Source organism: Poecilia reticulata, linkage group LG19, assembly GCF_000633615.1.
Source record: "Poecilia reticulata strain Guanapo linkage group LG19, Guppy_female_1.0+MT, whole genome shotgun sequence".
Lineage (NCBI taxonomy): Eukaryota > Metazoa > Chordata > Actinopteri > Cyprinodontiformes > Poeciliidae > Poecilia > Poecilia reticulata.
In genome coordinates this window covers 7,411,465-7,422,603 of record NC_024349.1, presented here as the reverse complement: position 1 = coordinate 7,422,603, position 11,139 = coordinate 7,411,465, and the positions used below count along the sequence as shown (strand labels likewise).

The 11,139-nt window shown below is 37.3% G+C and overlaps 1 long non-coding RNA gene across 1 annotated transcript in view; it reads left to right on the top strand.

The window, feature by feature from the left end:
* Nucleotides 1-7,714: 7,714 nt before the first annotated feature.
* LOC103481308 (uncharacterized) overlaps nucleotides 7,715-11,139 on the top strand; it is a 9,972-nt gene continuing 6,547 nt past the window's right edge. The window contains exon 1 of the long non-coding RNA XR_536265.1: nucleotides 7,715-7,776. This is a non-coding gene — a long non-coding RNA (uncharacterized LOC103481308). The remainder of the gene's footprint in view (nucleotides 7,777-11,139) is intronic.

The window sequence follows — 11,139 nt, the reverse complement described above, 5'->3', positions numbered from 1 at the left end:
CATTTGTAATTTCCCTCAAATTCACTACACAATAATTAATGTTTTTGTATCAAAAAATATCCAAAGTGTGTTGAATTTTTGGGTTGTGACATAATAAAATGTGACCGAGTTCAAGAGTTATGAATATACTTTAAATAATATAGTAATGTAATTTAAATAAGGTCAACCAACCTTATGAAAAGTTTTACATTAGTAATAAGTGACATATCTCTTTTTCATTGTATTTGGATTTGTTTTTTTGGGGGGGTACCTATGCAGGATACAAGTTTTTAAAAAATTAAGTATTAGACAAGGGCCTGTAAAAGATAAATTTAATTAGTTTTTTGTGTGTGTTTAAAAAGCTTTCAATGATTTCTCAAGTGCTTTAAGAGGCACTGTTTGTTACCACTTTACTTGGAGAGCCAGTGTTGCATGTTTCTGCTGTTTTAAGGGTAACCTATGCACACCTGCATCATTTCTGCTCAAGTGCTGCCTTAGTGCCCACTAAAACAGTAGACAAATAATTCTTCGGTTTTGTTTTCTATATGTTCAGAATTTAAATAAGCCCCTCCTTGACTCAGGTTCCCCCTGCTGTGACCCAAACACAATGGATTTTCTTATTTGAATTACAAATTCAGTGTGCCATGAGTTTTCCTTCTGCCAGAGTTCATCCCTTCCGTGCTGCAAGGAAGGGAAGCATTTTTGTTCTGGGTGAAGTGTGATGCAATTTGAAGACGCCTGTACTTCTGTATCCCCAAGCGAAAGGATTATTCACAACAACTTATACAGACATCAACAGGTAAATCTATCTACAGCATTTGTRGAAAAATAAAAAAAAAGACAAGGTTCTCAGATTCTCAGTCATTTGCCAAATAATAAAACTTGACAGCCAATTAAAATACACCAGGATACCATCTACTCCTGAAGAGAGCTCAAAGATAGACATCTTCAAAGCGCTTTCCTTTGTCATTAGATTTTTTTTATGGTGCTAAGCAGAGATGAAAGCGAAGTCATGTTGCCTATACTGGAACGTGTTTGACAGGTTCAACTACCTCTTTTATGCGAGCCAACCATACGATGTGACACCTGTCTTCAAAAGACACCTGGYTTTGGTTTTTTAACCAGCTATTAAATGCTCGTGTGTATCATAAAATACTTGAAAGGGTGTCGTCATTGACATTTGCGGTATTGTGTCAAATGGATGGTGATGAATACAACATTATAATTTCCAGACTCTCAAAAGGAGACAAAGTGGCAGTTTCTTTAAGAATTTTTTTTTTCTTGAAAATGCATTTTAGCTTAATTAAAACTATMATTTATATAATTATTCACYTTTTAAAGAATGTTATTTGTTAGAAATGTTTATCTTGTTCCTWYAAAAACTTTTGTGTAACGTAGGTTCAGACAATCAGGCGACATGAAAACTGAATATCACTTCTGAATTAGCTGATGTGCTAAAGCCATTAGTGTGCCAAATAGCATTGTGTCAAGGTATTTTAGCTTCCCGCACTGTTTTTAAAAAAAAAATTTTACAAACAAAAACATTTGCTTATTTTCCGCAAATAATTTGAAATTATGTTTCACAGAAAAAAAACCAAATCAGAAATATGTGAAGCTGTGAATTCAGGCAGAGGTTCATTGTAATAACATTCTAGATTACAACCAACATTGAAAATATTTTCAAAGCCTCAAGAAAAACTCACAATTTGAAAATAAAAAAAAACCCAATATATTTTAATTTGCATCCCATTCATTTTTATAGTGGAGTATAACAAACCAGGTTGACTGCAATTTAAAGACTGAAAATAAATTTCTGTGCAGGGTGTCCATAAAGTAGAACTATAATGCATTTTTTTTTTATTGGTCTTACTTCGGTCTATTTATGCAGCAGACATATGTTTCTGTTGGCATCTTAATTACTTTTCCTCATGGAGTTTGCTGGTAACAGATGCAGTCTGCAGGAGGAGGCGAAATAACAGTGGTAGAGATGCAGTTTGACTTGAGTAATACAAGATAAATCAAGCAGCAAGTGTTATTTCTGCTTTCATGCTGTACACAGAAGGGAGTCGTTGGACAGGTATCAGCCTGTTAGAGCGGAAATTTGCTCGAGCTCAGGGAGTATAGGTCGAGAACTTTGCAAGAGAAAGAATGTATGTCTTTTCACTTCAAACGTGAACAGAGACGTTTTCAGAACACTTTGCTGTATGAGAGCGAGCCGTTAAATGACTGATATTTCCGTTTCGTTCTTACTTGATAAGTAACTTTTCCTGTCCAAAACTGATACGGGAAACTGATAGACTCTCGCTGGTGCCCTCTGAGAGCTATGCTGCGACACATCATTATCCAGGCTACCTGCTGGTGGAACAGATGGGAACGGGTTACCTTGTGCACCCCTACTGACAGCGGGAATATTGGAAGCAGACATTTATCAATGACAACCATGAAGAACTCTGCATGACACTTGCAATGCTCAAACACTTCCTTCCATATGTGGCTCTTCAAAGTGTATGTTCCTATCACTATTTATTAGCGGAAGGGGAGTTGGAGTGATAAATAAATGAAATGCTTGCAGGCTGAAGGGAGGGAGATTTAGACAACTCTGGGACTTTCTTCACACAGTTCTGTCAAGGCTGTAACTGCGCTGACAAATGCTAAGAGTAGAAGGTTCTTTACACATGTTGTCACAGGAGGAACAATGTTGATTGAAAAAGCAGGTTCACTCATAAATAACCCATACTTCTACAGGCAGGTGGAAAACATGCTTCACAGCCTGAGGCCAACTGTGTATACAAAAAAAAGTTKACTTTATAACAGACTTCGTTTTAGTCACACTGGGTGCAYTGATTTAGAAGACTWTCTTTTGAACTGTGAGCCTACAACATTCAGCAGCCGTSAAAATATGAGTGAATTTTGTGGTTTTTATCAGGATACACCTGTCTTCTGACAAATTGGAAATTCTAGAAAAGTTATTGTGTGGTATTTCTATTTTACAAAATACAACTCAAATACTAGAGAGATTAGTTACACACAGAGTAYTTTGAGTATTTATTTCTGAGTTTGGTTTTGTGTTTTGCTTTATTTATTCTGCTCCGTTGCTCCCTGCGTGTTCATTCAGSAATTTCTACAATGACTTGCTTTCCCTCACAGCTGCACCCAATTTCTAATCAACCACCTGCTCCCATAATCAACTCTGCAGCTTAAATATCTCTCTGTTGGTCAGTTCATTCTATTATTTCCACCAGCCTGATTCCCTGTTTCTTGAGATGTATTATTTCAGATTCCTCCCCCCGGACCATTGTTTTTGAAGTTCAAAAGAAGTAAAATTATTTATTTTCACCTGCATGCCGCCTCCTTTCCATCTGGGTCCTGTGCTTCACCACTACATAAGAARACTCAGTTTCTCAGAAACTCAATTCAGCACAAGTCATGTTGGGCAACAAAGAACAAAACAAACATTAAAAATGATTTAAGAGCTGTCAATTTGACAAAGTGCAACAAATACTACAGTAATTTGAAATGCGGAAACAATTTAAAAACACAAGCAGCATTCATAGGATTTTTGTTTCTTAAGATGGAGCTGAAAGCGTTCAGTGAACTACACACACAGAAGTATCCGGGACGCTGGCTAAAGCTGGCGTATTATTTGTGTTAAGTCAATCCTAAATCAGAGACAATGCCATAAGCTTCTTACCTGGGCTTAGGAGAAAATTAACTAGACAGTTAGCTGAACTTGGCACCTGCCTACATTGCTGAAATAGCTGCTGTAATGACCATTGTATCAATGGCATTGATTGGTCTGGGAACTTACCAAAGCTAAACCCCTTAGAAAACTTACAGGGTACTGTCAAGAGAATGATGAAAGACACCAGAACTGACAAGTTGGGCTTCCACTATGACTTAGCAGAACCGCAGGCTGATGGTCTCCACGCCATGCTGCAGTGATCCACTAACTCATGCAAAAAGAGCCCAACCAAAAACACAGCAGACATTCTGTACAGTACTGGAGATACATTTCAGTAGGCCAAAATTTATGTACTAAAAAGTCTTATTTCGTTGGTCTGATGCAATATTCTTGATTTTTGAGAAACCGAATTTGGGCTTTCTTCAGCTTTAAGCCGTATTCATGCAAATTAACACAAACACTTGAAATATATCACTGTGTCAATTTGAGCTACATAAAAAAATGAGTTTCACATTTTGATCTGAATTACTGATGAACATCAACTTTTCAATGACGTTATTAGTTACTGACAGGCACCAGTGGAGTGGATTGGCTTTCTCCTCAAGGTCACTTAGGTTTTTAGCACAATCTCTGGACAACAAATACTGTATGTGTTTGCATATTATCGCTATACTCTTCTGCATATACAACTGTGTTTAGAATCTTTTAGTTTTTATCTTTAGATAGTTTCAACTTAAGCTTTTTTGGTTGTTGTTTCTTAGCATTGGCTGCCAGCACCTAAACTAATCTATTCTAAAATGATCTGTGTTTGTTGTGATACATTTTATTAAAAGCTAAAACATTTTTCATAACATCTGAGATGGTGAATACTCATAGAGCATGACTTGAACGTCAGTCCCCTGGATGTATGAAAATAAACTTGGGGTTCTTTTAGCAGCCTAATAAAAACATGTCTTCCAGTSAAACACAGGTTGCAGGAGTCATGAAGCCATGTGCTGCACACGAGCGTTGCCTGAGGTAAGGTCTGTTTCCGTTACARAGCAGATGGGAAGACCTTGACTGGACTCACCTACTATATTATCACAAGTATAACTCTTTGACTATGAACATTCACTCAATTTCAAGATGCTATAAATAAGTATAAAACATTTGGTATTCAGCCTTAAACATTAGAGTAGCACAGGATGTTTTTGTTGCACATCTGTGTTTGCTGTTCTTTGGGGAATGATACTCATTATTTGACTCCTTCGTAAACGAAGACAGTTTGAATGAGGACAGAACAAAACCGCAATAATCCAGAGTCATGAGAAAAATTATTTCCAATTCTTCAATCTGGAGGGAATTTCTGTGATCTGTTTGGAGCTGATGCTAATTCAGCCTGCTGATTGGTTTCATAGACTGTGTTTTCTTAAATCTCAAYTGTAGATTGTACAGTCGGAGCCACAAGTGTTTTCAAAAGGGCCTGCACAAAGGCTCTTATGAACAAACAGGGTCACTTTTAGGTTTGTCGTCCTGCTGGTACGTGAAACTCTACCCCCCACTTCCAACTTTTCTTTTTAGCCTCCAGGTTTGCCTTTAGGTTTTCTTCCAGAATTTCCTTGCATTTATCTTCCCACTCTTCCTAGAAGCAGATTTTCTAGAGTCCATGATTAATTCTTTCCCTGTCAACAGATTCTTCAACTTGAGCTGTGGATCTCTGAAGTACATCCAGTGTTATCTATTGGCCTCTTGGCTGCTTTTCTGATTAATGCTCTTTTTATTCTGTCAGTTTGGTGGAAAGCAAGGCCCTGGTAGGTTTGTAGACGTGACATACTCTCTGTTTTCAGTTGATGGATTGTCTGTGATAAACAACACATGTTGTGTAACCTAACTGTGCTTCAATGTTTTCTGCAACTTTACCTGTACTTTGTTTCTTAGCCTTCCTGATCATTTTTTTTTCCACTGACATGCTGTAGCAAACCTCTTAGGAACAGCTGGATATGTGCTGATATTAGATGATACACTACAGAGTCTTTTGTATTTATGTGACTTTTGAAAGATTGATTCCACTAGATTTTATTTCAAGGTATCAGAGTAAAGAGGAGATAGCTTCGTTTGTCGCAGCTACTACAACTTTTGAAACCTATATTGCATTTTACGTTTGCAGCTTTAACATAGAGAAGATACAAAATAAATGATCCACTGAAAAACACACTGAGTGTTAGATTGCATCTCACAAAAAAAATGGGACAATTCATGTCCATCCTCACAGATAAAGAGTGGACCCTTTTCCTCATTTACCATGAGAGCCGGCTGTCGGCTTTCAGCATCAAGTCAAACACTCAACATTATCTCTGAAAAGCCCCTCGGCTCCATTAGCAACAACACCCCTCTGTGCATCTCTGAATTGCTTCAAAAGCTGTTGCTCACAAACAGAACTGTCACAGAAAATTACTGCTCCTATTGTGAAAGTATGGGGATACATTGACAAGACCAATATTATATCGACAAATGAATGCCGGATATAGATGCAGAATCAGACACTTAGTGCACCTGAATGTACAGGCTGCTTCTGTAAAGCAGCTGAAGTATTTATAAGAATCAGCTACTGAGGACATTGGGGATTTAGCTGTGGCATTTAGAGTGGCATGAAAACATATTTGTCGCCTTCCTGATTTCCTTTTTTTTTTTTATGTTTGTCTTGCGACAGACTGGCGACCTGTCCAGGGTGACCCCGCCTCTCGCCCGGAACGTTAGCTGGAGATAAGCACCAGCAACCCTCCCGACCCCACTAAGTGACAAGGGTGTCAAGAAAATGGATGGATGGATGGATGGATGTTTGTCACACTTCAGTGTTAAAGAGCATAAAACTAATTTAAATATTAGTCAAAGATGACACAAGTAAACAATAAAATCCATTTTTAAATGAAGGTGTTTACTATCAAGGGAGAAAGAAATGCAAACCTACATGGCTCTGTGTTTAAAGAAATGATTGCCCTCTAAACCTAGTAAGTGCTTGGGCCGCTCTTAGCAGCAATAACTGCAATCAAGTGTCTGCAATAACTTATAATGATCTTCTACAATGCTGTGGAGAAATTTTGACCAACTCGTCTTTGCAGCATTGTTGGAGCATTTTCAAGCAAGTATTGATTTTTTAAGGTCATAACAGACCTTCAATAGAAGAAAGTATTTTGTGTTTGGATGTATTGTCTTTCACTGATATTCAAATTGGTTTGATGTTCTCAAATAGGTGTGACAAACATCCAAAAATAAAGGAAATCAGGAGGGGGAAAAACACCTTTTCACACTCTGTTAGTCTGTAAGAGTGCTTGCTTATTTTTCTTTCTGTTTATATGCACCGCCTTTATCATTCTGGCTAGTGGGTGAAAAACTCTTTAATTTATGTCATTATGCCGCTTTTGCTTCCAAATTTCTCCGAAGGCAAAGCTACCGAAAATGCAGGCACACATATTCTCTGCTGTGATCATTTCCTATATTCAAACAAACTCTCTCTCCTAGTTTCTCTCTTCCTCAAGTAAACAAACTCCCTCTAACTTACCAATTCACATCAAGAGGAAAGCATAATTTCGGATTTGCCAAACATCATTTACTTCCCATTTGCCTTGGGGATAACTTTTTCTTGCATCATGCACCGTACTGATGGTTGATAAATACGCAAGTCTGCATGGATTGAGTTCATATATACCCGGCACTCAGTAATACTTAGCAAATGTGTCAAAGTCAGATGTTATGTTTTATTTTTTTTTATTTTGATGATGTTCTATTATTGATGCTTTGGGTTTATTCATGCTTCTGTGGTGTTGAAGATTTTGACGTTATATTATAGCCAGGGCATTTATTAGTTTCTTTCTGTATATTGATACCCTTTAAGCTTTTCACATTTTGTTATGTGACACACTAATATATATAATCACATAAATTTKTGTATTGGTAAATTAGAGAAAACGTCACTTTGAGGATGACTATGTTTTAGTTGTAGTTACACCTCCATGCCAGAAGAGGCGGCGCATTGTTCTGTGAGACAGGAAAGCGAGGCCTCCCTCTCCAATATGGCAGAAATCAGCACTGAGAAACTGCACCAGTCGTTTTCCTCATAATTTCCTTGTGTTTTACAGGTTAGTTACGGATAAAAAACACAATGAAAGGGATTGCAAAACTCTTATAAGAAACACAGCTAAATGTGGATGCATAACTCTGCTGGTAAACAATGCTTTGTTAGGTTTTGAACTATGTGAAAAGACTGAAAAATCCTGAAGTCAGGGKTGATGCCGCGGGCGCCATTTTGATTTTGTTTTATACTGTTATCAAGTTACTTTTTAGTTAACAAGCTTCATTTTGAATGCTGACATTGAGTAATTGTGTTATTATGTTGGTAACGAACAACATGTGCTAACTGGTTCTAAATATGCTGCAAACGTTAAAAGCTAATTCTAAGCCCCAATTAGTCCCATGCAATCTGTGAGCTGTTAAAACTGGTGTTTGTTAAAAATGGTACAACTGCKAGTATTATAAGGATGTCTTGGCTAAAAGTGGAATAAAAATGTGTCTTGGTTAAAGACAGAATAAATAGATTAAAGGTATTAACATTATTTTCATGTGAAATGCTAATTGGACACTACTTGCTAATTTGTTGTCTTCTGCAGGCGGAAGTCAGCTGATTAGTAGTTTCGTTTCAGKTCACAACTATTGTGGACATGTTGTTCATATATCACATTAAGAACACCCCAAAATACATTACAGTTTGTGGTTGCAACATGAAAAATTATAAGTGTTTCAGTGGTTTAAATGCATTTGCAACCCTCAGCAAAATATCCAAATCACATTTCTGCAATACCCCTATCTGTAATAATTTTACAAACTTTATTCATGTGGTCCTCCCGTGACAGTGAAAACAATTTGTGATTTTGCTGTCTGATTAAAGTTCTGTTGGACTAGCTCATTTAAACACATCTCCCTGCAAGCCACTTTAATTATCTTTCTGAATACTTCCTTCTGCAGAACAGTAATTGTAGCATTGCTGCAGTGACAGGCCTGTCAAGCTATGGCTATTTCCACAGGCTTAAGTGGGGGTTTGTAGTTTTGACCGTCAACACAAGAAAATGAAGGAACAGCCTCAAATGTCWGWKWYYYMWWMWYRTGYRCAYATATRYSMMWAGCTTGAATGAAAATATTATTTTAGATTTTTCTCTTAGTTTGTKTACTGCATAATGGGATGTTAAATGTAAAYTGTTGTTTTGGGACAGGGGCTTCTTTTCACAATTTAGGAACGCTACACAGTTRCAACTGTTTGCTAGATGATATTTAAACCAGGTCTTCACTTAATGTGTGTTCATATGCAATTTWAAAAAAATGTCAGAAACATTTAAGCGGGCATCCCCAAACTGTCCCAGAGAGTCAGGAGTATGCTAAAGGTATTAGCATGCTGAGGTATTTGGAGATCATTTAAGTAGAACTAAGTGGCAGAGTACAACTCTTGGAAAAATAGTCCCACACGTCCATAATCCTCCCTACGCTCCAAAATCTTTGCTTGACACAATACCAGGAATCAAAGGTCGCTTTCCTGGCAAATATATAACAAACTGACTTATCCAGTGGATTGCCAGACAGTGAGAAATAATGTGTCACTCTTGAGAACTGCTCTAGATTCAGGCAGTGGCTTCGTTTACAAAACTGCTTCCAACTTTGCATTACACTTGGCGATTTAAGACTGGAAATCCATTACACAACGTTCTTTATGCACTGCTCTTGAGCCAAGCTGAAGGCCACATGCAGACTCTGGTGAAAGTYGGTGACCTCTTTGCACACACTGAGTTGCTGTTGTTTCTAATCGCATCCTCGTATTGTCATRACGGTTGACCGTGAAATATTTAAAAGCAAGAAAATTCCCACATGTGACATCTGACTTTGCTTGAATTCACTGGACTCCTGATACCGACTCATTCTTTCACAAATGCTATTGAATCATTCTTCATGTGTGGGTACTGGATTTTATACACCTGTGGCTATGGCAGCAATTGGTATATCTAATTTYTTAAATTGCTGTATAGTGTGTGTACACCATGCCRTTAAGTATACAAAATAAGAAAATGGAAGACCTAATTATTCTATTCATTTAGTTCAAAGATCAWGCAGCAAAGCAGTTAGTAGTTAAAGTGGCTTTTTGGAGCTTCATAAGCAAAAGTTGATATTGRACACCGTTGTTATTCATACACTTKCCTTCCTATTTATCGTTGGTCCATTTTYAGCTTTTTTTTATTCCCCGTTTTCCTATGCTTTCTGTTTGACTAACTCTGCACTTGTGAAAGTGTGTTTTGGCAAGGTGCTCCTGCTCCCTTGGCACTGGAGATTGCATCAGGCTGCTCACTTGCCACGCTTGAGCTAATCATGACACTTCTGCTAGTCCCAGGGAGTCCTTCTTGTACAGTTGACATTTGTTTATACCCTTTTTTCCTCCTACCTCCATCGAAGCAAACTTCTTCTGCTTCACCTCACTTCTAATGTGGCATCTCCTCCATTGACTTGCCTGCTCAGTGCAGGAGAAATAATGCGAACAGCAGCAGCATTTTTTTCCAGAGTACATAATCTTCATTAAATACTTTTTAAATTAAGGTTGTACCTATACAGTTTGATGCTTTGGGAACTCATTATCTGCTGCATTTTTAAAGGTTAATTGATATTTTACAATCAACGACTGCATCTCAGTGAGTTTAAAGAATGTGGAAGGTCATCTCAGAAGGSTTTTGGAACTGGCTTGAAATTAAAGTTGGGATGGGGCTGCATCTCAGGTAAATGACCTAACAAATCCCCCCACTCCTAACAGTTGGCACCTTAGGCAAAAGTTAAGTAAATGGTAGGAATGGTTGCAATCAACACTGGTAGAAGGTAGGAGGATCCAAAATCTTAGATGAGGTTCACTGCACAAAAGTAGATGAAATTAGGTTTAAAATAAACCTAATTAGGTTTAAAATAAACCTAATTAAAAATTGGGTTTATTATAAATTAAATAAACCGAAAGAAGTAGAATACATGTGACTTCATATTAATGTGAGTGTAATGACTGGATTTCTTAAGGAGTTGACCTAAGAATTTCAATGCCGATTTCTGTTGGAGGCAAAACCAAAAGAGTTTCACCCACTTCATCTTGTCACATTTTTTTGAACATTTGTTTTCTGGCCTCACCTAGAAAACAAATTCTAGCTGAGAATTTCTCCTTTTGAAACTTTTTGAAAATGAGACTTTTTCCTTAGTTGAAAATATGCCCAGATGCTAGCAGAGAAACTAACACAAACTGAGGAAGCATGAATGCCTGTCAGTTGTTGAAAAGACAAAAAAAAAACAAGGACCGTTCACAGCATTTTGCACATTATGTGAAAAGAAAGGTGACAGACCAAGACAACATTTTGGGGAATGCCAAGTTTTAAACATTTTAAAATAAATATTTTTTTAATTAAATTGAACATCAAATTTAAAAAAAAAAA